This window comes from Bos indicus, chromosome 1 (assembly GCF_029378745.1).
Source record: "Bos indicus isolate NIAB-ARS_2022 breed Sahiwal x Tharparkar chromosome 1, NIAB-ARS_B.indTharparkar_mat_pri_1.0, whole genome shotgun sequence".
NCBI lineage: Eukaryota > Metazoa > Chordata > Mammalia > Artiodactyla > Bovidae > Bos > Bos indicus.
Genome location: NC_091760.1, coordinates 17083436 through 17095537, shown reverse-complemented (window position 1 = coordinate 17095537; position 12102 = coordinate 17083436).

The window sequence follows — 12102 nt, the reverse complement described above, 5'->3', positions numbered from 1 at the left end:
CTGCCAAAAGCCAACAGTTTGAATTGCTTTAAAGTTCATTTTAATGTAAATTTGGAGAGAGTACATTTTTTCTCTTGCTACAAGCCTAGCAAGCCTGTCTCTGCAAGAAGACTGGCTGGCTGGAAAGGAAGTTGATGATTTTAAAAGAAACTTATTACAAAACAATGAATGGGATACAGTTGTATTACTTGTTCGGTGGGAAAAAAAATGAAGTTTTCTTTTAGTGTAAGAGAGAAGGGTCTATTGAGACTGTCATGTCTAAAACAGGATTCCAAGCTATCTTTTATTAGCAAAAGCTTGCTATTAAATTTGCAGTATTTCAAGGATGATTAACACAGACTCGTTCCTAGTATTGAAACTCTGGAAAGACATTACAGAAAAGTCATAGCTTTTCAAAACTTAGGAATTTCAAAATAATCATCCTGTACTTTGTTACTGAAATTGATCACAAATATACTCTGTAAAAGCAGTCTTTATATTAGTTCACACATGAAACAATATTGAAACTCAACCCTTTTCTCTTGATTAAACAAACACATCTCAAATTATCCTACTTCAAAAAGATTATGATACAGGAGGCTCATTTTGTTTGATAAAGTACTGCGAAAATCCACCCGCAACAAGTTAACAAAAGACATCCCAGGTGGCCTAGAGGTAAAAATCCACCTGCCAAGCAGCAGACTCAGGTTTGATCCCTGGATCAGGAAGACCACCTGGAGGAGGAAATGGCAACCGACTCCAGTATTCTTGCCTGGAAAATCCCATGGGCAGAGAAGCCTGGTGGGCTGCAGGACTAGCACCACCTGGGAAGCCTTTATAAATTCTACGTATGTTCTTTTAGAAGGAGTTAAAGTGTCTTTTGTAAATCCTGGACAAGATAACTATACTTTAATAATGTCCTGCAGATTAGAATATGCCAGCAAGCCTCAAGTTACTGAGTCACAACCTCCCAGAGAAATTGAACTTGTCACTTTTAACTCATCTAAACTATCTAGGGATGCATATCCAATAAGAAATCTCGGACTGGCTAAGGGACACATCTGTGGCTGAAGGAGTTAATGCAGCTTCATAAAGTGCTTACACGCTTGTCTCCCACTGGAAAACCTGACTCATTGCACATCTAGAATGTGCAAAGCAATTTCAGTCTGCAGACAACAGGCAGATGGACTGTCTTGAAGACAGAACTCCCTTGTTGACAGACAAAACAAGTACAGAAATGCAGCCTAAGGTCAAATGCTTGCAAACTGCTTGAACAAGCTTTAGGGAGCTAAATGGGCAAACGAACCTGATGTCCCAAGAGGGATTTTGGTTTTGGAATTTATTATAGTGTTCATAGTAATTGATTGTATTCTATTGAAAAAATAATTTATTTAACATGGATTAGAAAGGCTTTTAAAAAGATAGGCCATGAGGGAATTAACTTTGATATAACAAATAAGCATTAACACTGAAATGAAGAACATAATGCATTGTAATGCTCTATAGAAAATATTGCAAAAGCCTGAAGTAACTTGATGCTGAGTCATGTCAGTCATGTCTGAATGCTTGCCACCCTGTGGACTGTAGTCTGCCAGGCTCCTCTGTCCATAGGATTTTCCAGGAAAGAATACTAGAGTGGGATTCCATGCCCTTCTCCAAGAGATCTTCCTGACTCAGGGATCGAATCCACCTCTCTTATGTCTCCTGCATTGACAGGTGGATTTTTTACCACTACACTGCCTGGGAAGCCCACCTGGTACAAAGAGTAAACCTTAACAATACAAATATCTCTCATTATATTTTTTAATTATTTCCCCAAAATTATTTTCCCATTATAGGTTTTTATTTTTAATGTTAAATGATATGGGGATAAAAATAACCCTCATTTGTATATACTTAAAATTATACACCTTATGTCATTGAAATAAAACAAAGTTTACCACAAAGTATACTACCTTTGTACCGGCAGTGAAAATGCAGTAACTGTCCTAGATGAGGACTTGTATTTGGGAAAAATTCAAATTTTATCTTATTTCCTATTTCTGAGTATGTATATTGCTGCATATTATAGTCTACAATGTTTTCTTCTCCTTCCTTTTTAATGCATCTTTTCTAGAAATTCAAGATCTCTTGAGTTTTGTGAAATGCAATCAACTCAGAATCATTCAACAGTGTACAGCACTGCAGTGTTTATGGAGTGAAAACAAAACCAGCTGGGAAGAGCTGGCTCTCCAAAAAAAGTGATTTAACTTAGAAAACTTTTAAACTTTAGCCATTGGAGATGTAGCTTGTGTGTCTGTGTGCATGCTTAATGTGTGTTTGCATATTTGCACATACAAATATGATTGCTATAAATGGCCTGTTTAAACTGTAAGTTTGGCATAAATTCTTGGATTTATTATGTAAATAGTAACTGTAAAGTTTTTAAAATTTGTGAATACCATTTTTATAAGCTTTTCTCTTTTAGAAAATAAATTTGTCTATTTGAATCAAGTCTATGAAACTGAGCCATCCTTAAAACATCTACTTGAAAGATACTTTCCTTGAATATCTTCTTTAAATTTCAACCCGTGGCTGGGAAAGCAGTGAAAATAAAAATGATTGTCTTTAAAAAGAGGTGTAAACTATTTCATTCTCATTAAGGAAAATAATCTGCTTGCACAGAGAAGCTCTAAGTGAACCAGCTTTTATGGAGAACCTACAAGTACAAGCAATTCTTCCAGACACTGTGAGGATGCAAGGAGAAATAAAACAGCATTTCCAGAAGGAGTGATTCTTAACTTCCTCTGCACAACAGAGTCATCTGGGGAGTCTTTCAAAATCCCCAAACCTTAAGTCTTAAGTAAGTCCAATTAAATCAGAATTTCAGGGGTGAAACTTAGGAATCAGCTCTCCCAAGTGACTGATGTGCAGCTTACCTAGAAAACTACTGTGCTAGAAGGATTCTTCTCAAATTTTAATGGTCTCGTATGTCACTTGCAAATCTTGATAAAATGTATATTCTGACTGAGTAGTTATGAGGGTTGCTGAGAGTTTATATTTTAACACATTCCCAGAAGCAAGTTAGGGCAACATGACTTTCTGCTGTGTGAAATTATTCATTTCTAATTGTGAAATCATTTCATTTATGGAAGTCATTTGATACAATAGTGATAGATTCCTACAGAGACAATGTATATTTCAACTCTAAGTATCTAGTGCACTCTATGTCTGCTGCTGCTAAGTCGATTCAGTCCTGTCCGACTCTGTGCGACCCCATAGACGGCAGCCCACCAGGCTCCCCCGTCCCTGGGATTCTCCAAGCAAGAACACTGGAGTGGGTTGCCATTTCCTTCTCCAATGCATGAAAGTGAAAAGTGAAAGTGAAGTCGCTCAGTCGTGTCCAACTCTTAGCGACCCCATGGACTGTAGCCCACCAGGCTCCTCCATCCATGGGATATTCCAGTCAAGAGTACTGGAGTGGGGTGCCATTGCCTTCTCCACACTCTATGTCTAGACTCCTTTAAAAGTTTACTTGGTTGCTTTATGGCTTCTTGTATCATTCAAACTGTGAATGTCAGCTTCAAATCAATGTATAGATCTGTATGAGGATACAGTTTCTCACAGAGTTTCCTATTTTTCACTCTTTTCCAAGAAAAGTTTATTGTACCACTTGTAGTTCTGAGTCTTTGGACAGTAGTACCCATACAACAATTTCTGTAGTCAAGATGCCAGTTATTACCAAACACTTTTTTTTTTTTTTCCACTTTGGCTGTGCTGGCTCTTTGTTGCGGTGTGCAGGTTTAGAGCCCGAGGGCTCAGTAGTTGGAGTGTGTGGGCTTAATTGCCCTGTGTCACATGGTGTCTTAGTTCCCTGACCAGTGATCAAACCTATGTCTCTTGCATTAGAAGGTAGATCCTTAATCATTGAAGTTCCACCATGGAAGTCCCACCAAATACTTCTAATATTTTTTTCCTGAGTACATAATCTAGATACATGTTTCTCCTATCTTAAATTTTGGTATGGCTATGTGACTGAAGCTTCATAAATAGAATGTTAAGAGGTGACATCTGACAATGCTTATGAACATTATTACACACAAACTTCCACGCTTTTACTTGTTTACTAACATTTGCAGTGTCCCCTGAGTAACTGTGTGAAGAACATCCAGATTTTTCCACCATAACTCACCACTAGCCTGCTCAAATGAGAAAAACCCTTAGAGGTGTTGAGCTATTATACATTATGAAACTAACCATGATATTCAATTCCCAATCTTGGTTTGTCCTGAGATACACTTTTTTTTTTTTTTTTTTTTGGTCTCTTAGGTTACAGAAATCTCTTTAAACCTTATGGGTTGAATAATACACCACCAAAAATGTGTTTCAGAGTCTTAACTTCTGGCACCTATGAACATAGCCTTACTTGGAAATAGGGTCATTGCAATGTCATCAAGTTATAAGGTCATTAGAATAGACTCTATTCCATTGTGATTGGTATCCTCGTATAAAGAGAAGAGATACAGAGACAGCAAAGCATGGAGAAAATATACTGTGAATAGAAACAAGAGGAAAGCCACATTACAGAGGTGGGTATTGCAGTGATGCAGCTGGAGAAAGTGGAGAAACTCCAAGGATGGAAGGCTACCACCTGGGCAAGGAAGATATAAGGGAGTAGTCTACCCTGGGTTTCATGGAGTTGGGCCCTGATGACACCATGATTTCAGATTTTTAGCCTGCAGAACAATGAGAAAATACATTTCTGTTAAGTCACCCAGTTGGGGGTACTTTATTACAGCATCCCTGGGAACTCACACAATTCTGAAACATAATTCTCATGTTTGAATGTGCTCGGAGGACCTTGGCAAGTTCAATGGTCAGGATTCTTTTCAAGGAATCTGGTTTCTTCTTTTTTTTTTTTTTTCCAATGTAATTCATTTTATTTTTTTTTTCTTTAATAGAAAATTATTTAATTAGTATACATGTGTTCCCCATCCTGAACCCTCCTCCCTCCTCCCTCCCCACACCATCCCTCTGGGTCGTCCCAGTGCACCAGCCCCAAGCATCCAGGTTTCTTTTCTATTTTTCCCAAATGATTCCATTGTAAATCTTCAGATTTACAAATGTATTGATAATAAGCCAGTCACCTTTCCTCATGATGAAAACTGAGAACTAAAACTACTAATTTTTTATTTTATTTTAATATGGGTTGACTATGTCCCTGTCCTGGAGAAGGCAATGGCACCCTACTCCAGTACTCTTGCCTGGAAAAATCTCATGGATGGAGGAGCCTGGTGGGCTGCGGTCGCTAAGAGTCGCTAAGAGTCGGGCACAACTGAAAGACTTCACTTTCACTTTTCACTTCCATGCACTGGAGAAGGAAATGGCAACCCACTCCAGTGTTCTTGCCTGGAGAATCCCAGGGATAGGGGAGCCTGATGGGCTGCCGTCTATGGGGTCGCACAGAGTCGGACACGACTGAAGTGACTTAGCAGCAGCAGCAGCATGTCCCTGTCCATGTCATTGCACATTTACAATTTCAGGCAGTCGCCAATAACTTAATTGCTATTCCCAAAACTCCCAGAAAATGCCATTTGAATAAACATATAACTATCCAATATTCAGTAGAGTATATGAATTGGCAGTATTATGTCCTGAGAAAGTCAATCCCCTCATTTCTTTAACTATAAAACTACATCTACTAACTTAAAAAAGAAGAGATCTGTTGTACAAATAGCATTGCCTGAATGTGCTCTTCAGAAGGTATCTTGGCATCTTTATCCATAAAAGTCAAACATAATTTTGAAAGGTGCTTACCTTAATCTTGTACATAAATCAGGCCCCAAATGAAAATATCATGTTGGCCTGGCACTTCTTGAGGGCAAAATATTTTCTGAACATAGGGAGGTATATTAGACCTGGACCCATTTTGCTTCAAATTGATTGAAATGGACAAAAATCAACAGTGGATAGATAACAGAGTCTTATCTTGCACCAGTTCTTGTAACACTCCTCTCCTGATCCAAGAAAACCAGAATGCTATCCCCATGTTCTCAACCAGAGCTTACGGAAAGGATTTTAAATTGCTTTCCCATTCTTCTTTTATCCAAAAACCGGAGGACCTGCCATAGTACTCTGCAAAAGGAATCAGCTCTGAAATAGAGTCTATCTACTTTATATATAGTTTCAGCTCAGAAAAGACAAAAGGTTTCTAATGGTAAGTGGAAATTTTGTCTAAAGTCCATAACTCTAGAAAATGATATTAGAGCAGCTGAGGGAGGAGACAAGAGGGTGACAGCATGAGGCACCTCAGTTCAGTTCAGTCGCCCAGTCGTGTCCATTTCTTTGTGACCCCATGGACTGCAGCACGCCAGGCCTCCCTGTCCATCACCAACTCCCGGAGTTTACTCAAACTTATGTCCATCGAGTTGGCAATGCCATCCAACTATCTCATCCTCTGTCTTCCCCTTCTCCTTCTGCCTTCAATCTTTCCTTTAGGATGGACTGGTTGGATCTCCTTGCAGTCCAAGGGACTCTCAAGAGTTTTCTCCAATGCCACAGTTCAAAAGTATCAATTATTTGGCGCTTGGCTTTCTTTATGGTCCAATTCTCACATCCATACATGACTACTGGGGAAAAAAAAAAAAAAAAACAACGTACCTTTGACTAAATGGACCTTTGTTGGCAAAGTATTATCTCTGCTTTTTAATATGCTATCTATTTTGGTCATAGCTTTTCTTCCAAGGAGCAAGCATCTTAATTTCATGACTGCAGTCACCATCTTCAGTGATTTTGGAGCCCAAGCAAACGGTCTCTTACTGTTTCCATTTTTTCCCCATCAATTTGCCATGAAGTGATGGGACTGGATGCCATGATCTTAGTTTTAGTTTTTTGAAATTTCTAAGTAAAATGAGTAATGCTCCCCCCCCTTTTTTTCCCCCAGAAGAGAGATAATGGGAAAATACATTTCATAGTCAGACTGGTCATAATAGTTTGCATAGTCAGACCCTCATAGTAGTTTGTCATTACTTTAGCATACACCTGCAACATATCAGAACAACTGAATAGAAAGTGGAATAAGTTTGACCTCATTAAGTTTTTGGATATAGTGTATTTTTTCAAAAATATATCTTTCCATAATATCTAAATCAGAATCTATCTTTTTGCCAAATTTTTATAATTATGCTATGGGCTGAAGGAAATGGCAACCCACTCCAGTATTCTTGCCTCAGAAATCCCATGGACAGAGGAGTCTGGTGGGCTACAGTCCATGGAGTTGCAAGAGTCGGACATGACAGTGACTAAACCAACATGGGCTGAATTATTTCCATTCTCCCACCAGGTGACGATAGTGGCAAAGAATGCCAATGCAAGACTGGAGATACCTGGGTTTGATCACAGGGTGAAGATCTCCTGGTGGAGGACATGACAACCTGCTCCAGTATTCTTTTTGCAGAATCCCATGGACAGAGGAGCCTGGTGGGCTACAGTCCTTTGGGTCGCAGAGTCGGTGACAACTGGTTACTTAGCATCTTCCTAACTCAGGGATGGAACCCAGATCTCCCATGTTGCAGGTGGATTCCTTACCAGCTGAGCCACAGGGAAACTGGAGAATACTGGAGTGGGTATACTATCGCTTCTGGAGCAGATCTTCCCAATCCAGGAATGGTGCCACGAACCGGGTTCTCCTGCATTGCAGGCAGATTCTTTACCAACTGACCCATCAGGGAAGCCCTAGCATGCACTGTGCCCCATCAATTCACATGCTGAAGCCCTAATCCCAACTATCTCAGAATGTGACTGTGTTTGTAGGTCAGGCGTTTAAAGAGAATTATGTTAAAATGAAGCTGTTAGTGTGTCCCCTTAATGCAATCTGAATGATATCCTTCTAAGAGGAAATTTGAACACACAAAAGAAACACCAGGGATACCTGAACATAAAAGAAAGGCTTTGTGATGGTACAGTGAGAAAGTGGCTATCTGAAGAGAGAAGCTCAAAACAAAATCAAACATGCCAACATCTTGATCTTGGATTTTTAGACTCCAGAACAAGAAGAAAATAAACTTTTGTTGCTTAAGGCACCCAATTTGTGCTATTATGGCAGCCTTAGCAAACAAATAGACACTGCTTACCAGCTAATTGTATTTACCAGCAACATCACTTAGTATTTGATTTTATCATCTTTAATTATGATAGTCCTGATTTATGTGTATGCTCAGTTGTGTTCAACTCTGTGACTCTAAGGGCTGTAGCCCATCAAGTTCCTCCGCCCATGGGATTTCTCAGGCAAGAATACTGGAGTAGTTTGCCGTATCCTCCAGGGAATCTTCCTGACCCAGGAATCAAACCCTCCTCTCCAGTAGGTGGATTCTTTACTGCTGCATTATTGGGGAAGCACTATCTTGCTTGTTCCAAAAAAAGCCTGAGGCTTATTTTTCACTAATTTACATTTGTATTTAATAACATACCTTAAATGTGATTTCATATTAGCATACTATTTTACCTTACTATGAAATATTCCATTCTATGAAGACAGCACTCTATATTTAATCAATTCTACAATGGTAAACATTTAAGCTGCTACTAGTTTTCTGTTATTATGGTGCCACAGACTACTTTGTATATATATATTTGCTCAAATGTGTCTCTACCTCTGAAGATCGTTTAGTTATTAGAGTTGTTTGGGTTAAAGTATATCTTTTCAATTTTGACAAATATTGCAAATTTCAATGACAGTTGAGAATTTACAGTCTTATATACATCCACTAGTATCTGTTTCCCAGACTCACCATATTGTGATTTTTTCAAGTAATTGGTTTATTTATCAATTTAATAGGTGAAAAATGGGTTGCATTTAATTCATTGTGAGATTGATTTCATTTTTACTTGCCATTTATCTTTTGTGGACTACCATTTTCAGTTCTTTGCCCTTTTTTTTTTATTGGGTTGTTCTTTTTCTCATTGATTATATGAGTTTTTCATATATTAAATAAAGTAGTTTTTTCCTTTAGTATCAAGCATTTTTCCCCACTGAAATATTCCTTTTATATTGGTTGCAAATATTTCTTTTTCAGTTGGTCATTTTAATTTTAATTTTTTAACATTTTATTTTGTACTGGAGTATAGCTGATTAACAATGCCATGATAGTTTCAGGTGAACAGTAAAGGGACTCAGCTATACATATACACGTATCCACTCTCCTCCAAACTCCTCTCCCATTCAGGCTGCAATTTAACATTGAGCAGAGTTATAGACCAGGGATACAGTAGGTACTATTCAGTAAGTCTTCCATTTGTCTTCTATTCTAAATACCAGCTGGTCATTTCTAAGTACTTTTTATTATTTATTTATGTCCATAGGCATGTGGAATCTTAGTTCCCTGACTAGGGATCAAACTTGTGCCTCCTGCAGTAGAAGCACAGGTTCTTAACCACTGGACCCCCAGGGAAATCCCAGCTGGTCATTTTAAAGGTCCCTTATGTATGATTGAAATAAAAGCAAAGAAAATTAAAAACATAAATGCTGTATTTTACAATGTAGCATTTTATTGATTACATGTTTAGATCACATGTTATTGATTCATATTTAGACTTAAAGGGGAGGAAAATTGCTATTAAGTTACATGGTATCTTAAGGGCATTGATGGGATTTTTCTACCTTTGAGCATATAGTACAGTTACGTTGTGATGAAAAACAAAAAATTCACTGAAGAAAAACAAGTATTATCAAAAATTTAGCTCACTGAACAGAACTAAATACATTTGTTTTTCTGCTAAACACCTAGTGTTAGCTTTTAAATCATTATAAGAAATTAAAAAAATAAAATATTAAACACTTTCTGTGCATATCAGAGTTGTCAGATGATGAATTTTGAAAAATCACTCCATTTTTATTATTATTTTTCTGTTTTTTCTACCTTACACAATGAAAAAATAATCTAAGTGCTATTTAGGGTCTTTGTCTAATTCACTAATATATTGTCAGCACCTAGAGAATATCCAGCATTAAATAGGTACAAAAATATCATTATTAAATAAAAAATTGATATTTACTGTACATTTTTGCTCCTCTTGTGAATAACCTCTTTCAGTTTAGCATAGCTATTTTAAAGTTCATATTTGTACTTTAAAATATTTGTCTGTTCACTGAAAATTACACTTTCTTTAATGTGTGGACCTTAAAAATCAACCAGAGAAAGAAGACAATATTTCCTGTAAACACTGTCATATAAAACAAATGTATTTACTAAACACAAAAATGGAAATCACTTAAGCACAAATATGCTTCAAATTAGTTTAATTTTGACTAAATAAATAGTAATGGAAATAAAATCCACAGATAATTTCTGCATTTACTCTCCCTAAAAGCTCTGAATAGAATGAGGAAAAAAATAAGCACTGGGAAACAGAAAACATAACACATGTGATTTTCGTTATTATTATTTTTTTTAATCACAAAACAGCTCAGAATATGCACATGAGCAATATATGTGAATAAACACTTGTATAGCGATGACAATTTATGGATCATTTAGCAAGCTCTGTGTGTCTCTCAAAGCATTCATATATATTTCCTTATTTAATCAATAATAGATTGATTGTACAGTATTAAGTTATCTCCAGCTTTTTGTGACCCCATGAGCTGCAGCACACCAGGCTATGCTGCCCTACAGTATAGCCTGGAGTTTCCTCAAACTCATGTCCATTAAGTCAGTTATGTCATCCAACGATTTCATCCTCTGTTGCCCCCTTCTCCTCCTGCCCTCAGATATTCCCAGCATCAAAATCTTTTCCAATGAGTTGGCTCTTCACAGCAGGTGGCCAAAGTATTGCAGATACAGCTTCAGCATCAGTCCTTCCAGTAAATATTCAGGGTTAATTTCTTTTAGGATTGACTGGTGTATCATTATATTCCCATTGTATAGATTAGAAAAGTTCAGTATCTAAGAACCAAGTACACTACAGAGTTTTGAAGTTTTACAACTGATACTCAAACCTATACTAGCAAACTTCTGTGCCCCTCATCTTAAATACTATCCAAGAAAAAGCTTAAACTCTGTCAGGGGGTAGAGAAAGTATTATATCCAGTGAAATATCATAATATGGCTGACTTCTCCTTAGAATCAATAAAAATTAGAACACAATAGAAAGATGTGCTTAGAGTTCTGAAAATTAAAAATCTGTCAATCCAAAATTATCTGTCTAGTGTAATTTTTTTTAATGAATCTAAACCAGAAGCATTTAAAAAGAGTAATGCCTTAGAGAATTTGTGTCCAGTTGAAATGAGTCAGACATGACTGAGCGACTGAACTGAACTGAACTGAACTGAAATTAACTATAAGGAATGGTCAGCAAAGTTCTTCAGTTTGTTTCCTCAGTGTGTATGCCCAGCAGTGGGATTGCTGGATCATAAGACAGTTCTATTTCCAGTTTTTTAAGGAATCTCCACACTGTTCTCCATAGTGGCTGTACTAGTTTGCATTCCCACCAACAGTGTAAGAGGGTTCCCTTTTCTCCACACCCTCTCCAACATTTATTATTTGTAGACTTTTGGATCGCAGCCATTCTGACTGGTGTGAAATGGTATTACTCAGCCATTAAAAAGAATTCATTTGAATCCGTTCTAATGAGGTGGATGAAACTGGAGCCTATTATACAGAGTGAAGTAAGCCAGAAGGAAAAACACCAATACAGTATACTAACGCATATATATGGAATTTAGAAAGATGATAACAATAACCCTGTGTACGAGACAGCAAAAGAGACACTGATGTATGGAACAGTCTTATGGACTCTGTGGGAGAGGGAGAAGGTGGGAAGATTTGGTAGAATGGCATTGAAACATGTAAAATATCATGTATGAAACGAGATGCCAGTCCAGGTTCAATGCACGATACTGGATGCTTGGTGTTGGTGCACTGGGACGACCCAGAGGGATGGTATGGGGAGGGAGGAGGGAGGAGGGTTCGGGATGGGGAGCACATGTATACCTGTGGTGGATTCATTTTGATATTTGGCAAAACTAATACAATTATGTAAAGTTTAAAAATAAAATAAAATTTAAAAAAAAAAGTTCTTCAGTTTGACTAGAAGTTATTTCAAATAGAAATCCAGATCTGCATGAAGAAAGATGAGTACCAGGAA